The sequence below is a fragment of the Lathamus discolor genome, chromosome 4 (assembly GCF_037157495.1).
Source record: "Lathamus discolor isolate bLatDis1 chromosome 4, bLatDis1.hap1, whole genome shotgun sequence".
NCBI lineage: Eukaryota > Metazoa > Chordata > Aves > Psittaciformes > Psittacidae > Lathamus > Lathamus discolor.
The window spans coordinates 68,142,651-68,150,879 of NC_088887.1; the positions used below are offsets into that span (position 1 = coordinate 68,142,651).

At 38.1% G+C, this 8,229-nt stretch overlaps 1 long non-coding RNA gene across 1 annotated transcript; it reads left to right on the plus strand.

The window, feature by feature from the left end:
* The first annotated feature begins 6,116 nt into the window (after positions 1-6,116).
* On the plus strand, positions 6,117-8,229 carry LOC136012707 (uncharacterized). Its single transcript, XR_010611915.1, has 3 exons — positions 6,117-6,163; positions 6,898-6,992; positions 8,114-8,229. It is a non-coding gene; the product is annotated as an uncharacterized LOC136012707 (long non-coding RNA).

The window sequence follows — 8,229 nt, forward strand, 5'->3', positions numbered from 1 at the left end:
AATATTTGAGGCTCATTTTTCCTGGCAGACTTGCAAAGTCCTTAAACACTTAGTGCCGAGGAACACAAGGGCAAAAATTAATAAGATGATCTGTTCCCATTTAAAATCTATATGTTGCTTTTGTTTCCTATTTGGAGTTCACATCATATGTATCAATACATACCATCTCCCATGGAAGCACTGGGTAGCATCTGTCCCAGTCTCTCTTCACACACATATTTAAAAATGTGAAAGAAGTATCTAGGCTAGGATTTACTATAAATAAATTATAACCCTTACAAACGTAAACAAGGTCTTCTTTGTGGGAGACCAAGAAGTTAATTTTTAAGCTTAACTGTTCTTGTCATATTAGTGTTAGATTCTAGTTTGATGCTCTTGGAAGGCGTCAAGGAGAAAATGGTTGGGAGCTTATTACCTTAATGCTTCTTCTGTACCCGAACCCCACATTCCTGTATACATTTTATTACAATGCCTCAGAAAAAAGAGTAACTAACTGATGATTTTGTTGGTCAAAAATAGTAATTGTGCTGGATTTTATCCATGTTTATCAAGTGCCATATGGTCTTCTTGTATTATACGGTGTAGAACACGACAAGCTCCCACAATGAGATCAGGAAAGAACACAGAGGAAAAGGAGGCATTTGTCAGCATATAGTTTTTCGATCTGCACTGTCTGCCTGATGAAACCATGTATTTGGAGAAACATGTACTTGCTGGAAATGCAAGTTTCTGTTAGATGGCAAGCCAAAGTAGGAACTTGTACATAGCCTTACCTGAATGGAAGTTTATGGATAATTGCTACATCGCCTCCTTCACAGCACATTCCTATAACTGTTCATATTAGGAGCTATTTTTGTTTTCTTAGATGTCATATAGAAAGCCCTCCTGTGTAATATGCCATCACAGACAATATAGAAACTCAGGCCTCAGAACACTGAGTGTTGCGAAATTGAAGTTAGCTGTGAATTTATTCTCAGGCTGTATTTTTCTCAATATTTCTGTGAAGTTTGTGCCAATGTGAACTAGATACTTTATGTATTCTGGGTACATCTCATTGTGAAATGATGTTTCCTGTAAGTGTAGCATCTTGAATTTGGGTTTTAATTCTAACACTGAATTCCACAAAAATTGTTATCTTCATTGAAGAGAGCTGTGCAAGATCCCACTGTAGACAGTATATATCTGGTTAGTAAACCCGAGTGTGCTGGGAGTTATTCAAATGACATTTGAATTTAGGGTGATTTAAACAGCTCACTAGACTTAACTCACTATAATGGACATCAAATATCCAACTCACATGTAGAGACCTGCACTGTAGATGTACAAATATAGATATTTAGCCAGGAAGCCAAATGCTATGCTTAGACTGTTCACAGAATAAACTATTTAATAAATTGCTATGTTCTCTACCTAAACTGTACTTTCTAGAATTTCAATACGAAGATTATTAAATTGTACCAAAGTAACGAGAACAGCAGCTGCTTCTAGGTTTGTATTAAGCCATGAACACGCACAGGACAAAATATCTATGATGTGCATCATCTTCTCACCCATGGAACTGACTGTGGCAGTAATTCCTGGTGGGGCTATGCAGAGCCCTACAGCTCAGTGTGGTTTAGCAAAGACTATCCACAAAGTTGTCTCCCATCTCTCCTAGGAAGAAGATAGTAGAACAGATTTCTATTACTTATTGAATAGGAACCCTTGTGCTACCTAGGTGAAATTACCTATCACTGCCTGTTCTGTCATTCTCGGAAAAAACTTGACCTTGATCAGGTTATTCAGATATCCTACAGATGACCTGAAAAAGTACTAAGGCTCTCATGTCCGCAAGAAAATGCTAACAAAAAACTTTGGCTGAACAGTGAGAAATCTATGCTATCATGACTCAATTCCTGTTCCTAGCTGTGCAACAACTACAAGTTTACAAATGTTTTGTAGTCTATCTTTGATGGACATAGCAAAGTTTTCAGCAGCAATCCTCCACAGGCAGGTACAGTCTTCCTAACCCTTGAGTAGTCTAACTAATAGTGTTGCACGTTAATGATTCCACTACAAATTATGTATGAGTTCTGGTGCACTGTTCTGGTGTTAAGTTCACAGTTTGTGTGGAGTCATGCAACTCCAGCATTAGACTGCTTCTAGAGAATAATCATTCTCAGTCAAGAAATTCAGAAAAGGCGAAGAGCTATGCTCAGGGGTACAAACAAATTATGGCTAGATATTAGCTTCTGCTTACTACCTATCTAGCTTAAAACAACCACTGGTTAGAACCAGGCTATGAGATGCAACTCTACTTTGCTTAAGATTTCAAGCAAAGTATTTGAAAACAGTTTGTGCCTACATGAGACTCCAGGAACGACATTAAGAATGAAAAATAAAAAAGGTGTTGAATTTTGAGCACTTCAAGATACCTGCTTGTCAAAATGTCCCCTAGCTTTCAGCAGGCTGGCCAGAAGATTGGGTTGACTTCAGTCAAAACCCACTCATGGTCTTTCCAGCACTAATTTTGCTTCATTTTTGCTACAGGAACTTACACTGCAGGGAAAGGTATATTGCTGCAGAACTGCCAGTGTAACTTCCCTAATGAAAATCTGATTTGGGAAAAAGCTAATCTCAAGAGAGACTTAATTTATACACCAATTAACAGTGTAAATTAATGCTTTACTGTTCATCCTCTCTCCAAAGATTTTGAGTGGCAATAGAGTTTTTTATTCTGAACAAAGATGAAAGACTTCAGAGCAGACCAGATGAAATGACTTTAAGGAATTAAAAAAAAAAAGGTGGCATGTGAAATGCCTTGAGTGCAAATTGCTGTAGCTGGTTTGGACTCTCTCATGAATTGTCCCATTCCAAACAGCTGGCAGGCCAGGACAGAGCTAGCTAGAAAACAGGTTTTTCTTCAATGAAAAGTTTCAGATTTCAGAATCTGGAGTTTCAAATCTGAATGAAAATCCAAATAGTTTTTACAAGCCTGAAATTCCAGTTTGACAAGTTCAAACCCTTCTGCCTGATTTTTGGACCTAGAATAGGAAATCTAAGGATGCATCTGTACTAATGTCTTACTTCAGTAAGAAGTGATTTTGAAGCAAATCTCTAAGGTAGCCCCACTTACTGTGCTTTAGTTCATACCACAGAGCTCCGAGACAGAGCAAACTGGATTATTTTTTAATTTTTTTTTTTTAATGAAATAAAAAGATGCACTCTTAACATGCACCAAACAGCAATAAGTACACAGTCCCCATGATTAGACTAGTGCTAGTCTGAAGTAAATACTGGAATATGGGATTCATTATTGTTTCATTATACATGTCTACTTCTGCTGTGCTACACAACTTCTTAATGTTGACTAAGCCTAATATTGTTCACTGATTTTGTTTTTCCATTGATTATTGTTTCAGGCAAGTATTATTTTTAGTTATGAATAGCAAAAGGTAGGACCACTGCATAAACCAAAACTTGAAGAAGGAGAGGGGAAATATGTGGGAGGGAGAAGAAGGATGAGTATCCTCAGAGCTTCAAAAAGTACCATAGAGTTTGCAGGCATTTTGTAGTGACAGCAGGTATGGCAGGTTCCAGGTACTAACAACTGGAGTCCAAGTTAAAACTGTTCTCCTGTCTCTGCATGTCACCAAGGCTTCATGGGAGGCCCCTGAAACAATGAGTGACACCAGAGCTGGCATACCACTTGCTTCTCACCAGCTCCCCAGTGAAATGTTTAGTCCAGAAATCTCACAAGAACCCTGTTTGGTAAGAAAATTATTAGCTGCTTCAAATATATGGCAGCAGGACAAAGGAATTGCAGATAGTGCCTCTCAGTGCATCCTAATGTCTCCTCTTTTAATAACAATCACTACATACTTTTTTAGATTCCTAAAGCATGGAAAAGGATACACGTGCATTTTTTTAATAATTCCCCAATAGATAACGCCTCCCAGACTTCATAAATTAAAGATCTGGAAGGTGTAAGAAGGAAACAGGTGGAACAAAAGAACTACCACCAATGCAAAAGGTATTTCTTTGTGGTAATTGAAGAAGAAAACAGAGATAAACTTTCATTCTTTCTGGAGTTGCAGTGCTACATCAGATTGCTTTAATGCACTGCCTAAATAATAATAAATATAGGAATCTGCTATGTTACCTTATCTAGTGTCTTGCCTTTAGGGTGCATGTAAGGATTTTTATCAGCAGCTGGAAGAATATCATCTTAGACATTAATCATAATATCTGTGTTTATCTTTGTTAATATGAGATTTAGATAGTTACTGTGCTATATTTGTGCTAATCATTTAATAAAACTTATATTGTCAGTTAAGATTTTTGAAAGCTATTATTATAAATCCTATTCATCTGTATATAGGCTTCTTTCCTGTAATTCAGAAAAAAGTTGTTCATGTTGGTTTATCAACATGTTTTGATCTGCACAAGGCTATTTAGCTTTGCTTAACTGATAGGTCTGTGATAACTTACCTTCTTGCATTGCCTTTCACAGTCCAGCTTGACAAAGATATGCGGTAGAAGTTGCATATCTGTCTCACAAACATTTATAGTAACAGCATGCCAGAATTAACTGTAATTTCTTTGCAAAAGTTCTGTGTTTAATTGCCATTAGCCTGAGATTATTTTGTAAAACACATGTGCACGTGCACATGCACATCTGACATGTGCAACAGTAAGCCACAAAGCAGTATTTTACAATGTAAGTCACTGTAAAAACTGGTGCAGATTTCTTTAGCTTTGAGGGATGGTTCAAATGAATTTTTACCTATTTCCTAGCAGACCTACTCATTACATCTTTTCTCATAATCTTCTAAATTTCCATATGTTGTTTACAGCTAAATTTAAAGCCATATCTGCTATGCAGAAGGGGTATTTAAATGCAGTGTAAGAAAGGAAATTAGACATCCTCTTTCATGTATTTCAAGCTTTCCCCATAATCCTTTTTTTTCTTTTCATGCACTTATTAGATCCCTTCTTCCCTAGATATGTATTGATTTTAAGAATCACAGAGTTTTTTAAACCTGTTTGCTGTTTGCTTCTTTACTATATCAGAGCCTAATTTTGTCTCTGTTTTGGCAGGCAAGCCATTGCTAAACATATTTCAAGTCTTCTCAGAGAAAATAATTTTTCATTTTTAGATGTCAATCTTTCAAAAAATTTATAGATGCTGTAATATTTTTCTCAATCATTCACTTCTATTAACTTCTGGTAAAGAAGCCTAACGCTTAACTAAATCTATGTTTTCTATATCAAAACAGAATTTCCAGTGTGCTGTATAGACATATAACATTGGATAAGTCTCAAAACCCTGGAGTATAGTGGACAATGGCTTCAAATTATGATATTTGAAGAAGTAGACTTTTTTAAGGTGGGACACTATTACACTACCAACCATATTTTTTGTCATTTAAAATCTGCTATCTTGAATTAAAAACTGCCTCAGATACTGTCATGATGTTCTGAAAATAAAAATGAAATGTATCAGTGAATAATTTCATGTACCATTGGTCGCTATTCCACAGAACTCCACACTTTCTGTGATAGATTAAAGATTATTAATTTAAACAAGAAATATTTCAAATTATTTTATTCTACTTATTTTAACATATCTTGCAACTCAGAATCATACTTAGCTATAATATCCCATCTTGCCTCCAGTTATTAGCTTATTTGACAGTTTGACATATATGCTATCACTATTAAGATTCATGTTTGAGCTGAGTGCATTCTAATATATATGCTATGATAATTCACCTTTTATACCCTGAAAAGTGTGTATTTTTTATGATGCACTGTCATGCTTTAGTAAGATATTAGACACATGTCCTGGTTTGAGCAGCAGCAGTCAGTTTTCTCCTTCTTAGGAGCTAGTAAAGTGCTGTGTTTTGATCTTTTGGCCTGGGAACAGTGCTGATAAAGCCGATGTTTTCAGTTGCTGCTCGAATGTTTGGTCTGGCCAAGGACTTTGTGAGCCTCATGCTCTGCCAGGGAGGAGGGGAGGCTGGGAGGAAGCAGAGACAGGACACCTGACCCAAACTAGCCAAAGAGGTATTCCATACCACAGCACGTCATGCCCAGGAGGTAACTTGGAGGGACCCGGAAGGGGTAGAGGAACTGCAGGGTTGGAGGAGGTATCGGTCGGTGCTTGGCTGGGGGGAGTGGGGTGAGTTATTGGTCGGCTGGTGTTGAGGTGTTGTATTCTTTCCTCTTGTTATTTCCTTTATCATTATCATTGGTGGTAGCAGTAGTGATCTGTGTTATACCTTAGTTACTAAACTGTTCTTATCTCAACCCGTGGGAGTTGCGTTCTTTTTGATTCTCCTCTCCGTCCCTCCAGAAGCAGGGGGAGGGCAAGAAGTGGGGGGAGTGAGTGGACGAGGTTTGTGGTTGGGTTTAAACCACGACAGTTCTTTTTGGCGCCCAACGTGGGGCACGAAGGGTTGAGATAACGACAGTTCCCCTTTCCAAAATTGAGAACAGGAGATTTCTTTAGCTTTTGTTGCTCTGATCAGCGTGCTGACTCTTTAAGTATGTAACGGTCACTGATTCAGTGACTGAGTAGTCAGGTCCTGTTCTCTGCCTTCAATCAAGAATTGCTTCTCCTTTCATGGCTTCCCTGACCAGCTGCTCCATAAAACATTGCTAACAATGTCTGACCCTTCAGCCTCAGACATTACAGTTCTGTGGTCTACATCGAGACACTGGGCATTTCCCACTGTAGTTGTGGTTTCTGCCACTGAGCCTCCCTTGTCTCCATCTCTCTTCAGTTAGAGCTGATGGAGTGAAACCTGTTATAAGGCAGTAGACTTCCCATTATTTCTGTGTTGAGAAGTTACCAAACCTGTTAGTCTCCCTTGTGATAGGTGAAGAAATGTATTTTCTGGTTTATAATGCCAGATTGAACATCTGACCTAGAATGGAATGCACCAGACCCCAAAGGTGCCTGCTTTTCTCTGTGGACAAGAGAGAGAGTCCAGACAACTTACTCAAATGTAAGCATCTGCTTTTGCATAGACAAATCCTGCCTGTAGCTCCCTGAAAGTTATTCTTCGTTTAAGCACTGTATTATTTACACATCCCAGTATGGCATGTGCAGGTTTTGTCACTGTGTGACCTTGCACTAAAGGTGCATCCCTCTGACCCTGCTGCTGGGCCCAGCTCTAGGCAGTTTTGGGGGCAGGCTCTCGCTCTTCGGGGGGGTCGAACTCGTTCGGCGGTGGTATCGTATTCTCTTGTTATTTTCTCTTATCAATATTATCATTTGTGATAGCAGTAGTGATTTGTGTTACACCTTAGTTACTGGGCTGTTCTTATCTCAACCCATGGGAGTTACATTCTCCTGATTTTCCTCCCCATCCCTCCGGGAGTGGGGAGGGTTGGGGGGGGTGAGTGGACAACCTGTGTGGATTGGTTTAAACTACGACAACACATTAATCTACATTTTTAAAAAAAGATCTTCACTGACTTGTCCCACTGGGGTAAAAATGTGGCTATCAGCTAGAGTATTGTTTTCTATGTATGAGAATGCCATAGTGGCCGTATTAAACCAATCTCACTACAATCCTGCATTCAAAACAAGTTCTGTATTACTTTGCTTTAAAATAGGAGCATTGTATACTCATTGTAAGAGTTACTAAAGGTTTCAGAAGTTAAGAATGTCACACCTACATTAGTATTTCCTGGTCTATGGCTTAGCCGGAAGTCTGCATCAGACTGTCATTATAAATGAAACACTAACTATCTTCTAGTAAACAACTAATGACATTTAAAGTAGCTAATTTTGCTTTGCAACATACTGGAGACAGACATTCCTTGATTAGAATTCTTTACAGATATGCCCACTGAAGTTAGCGACAGGATTTTATTTATTCTAACAGATGCAACATACAATCCGTATTTATCTGTTCATGGAATTTTGGTCCACTTCAGTCAGTTTGAATTTATCTTTATTAGCCTAACAACTGAAACTGTAAATGAATCATATTCTATCGTGTACTAAGAAATACACAGCTAGACTATATTAGCTGGAGATAAACCTTCAGTTTAGTGGAAATTGCTTCTAAATGGAATTTCACTCCATGAAATTCCCATCTCTGCCAATGTTTCTTTGCAGAAACTCTTATTTGCTGTTGTCATTCCTCTGAAAAAAAGATGATGGAAAAATGGTTTTCAAATTAACTTCAAGGATATTCTACTTCCTAGATTATCCAGAGCTTTTCAAAGAACTGG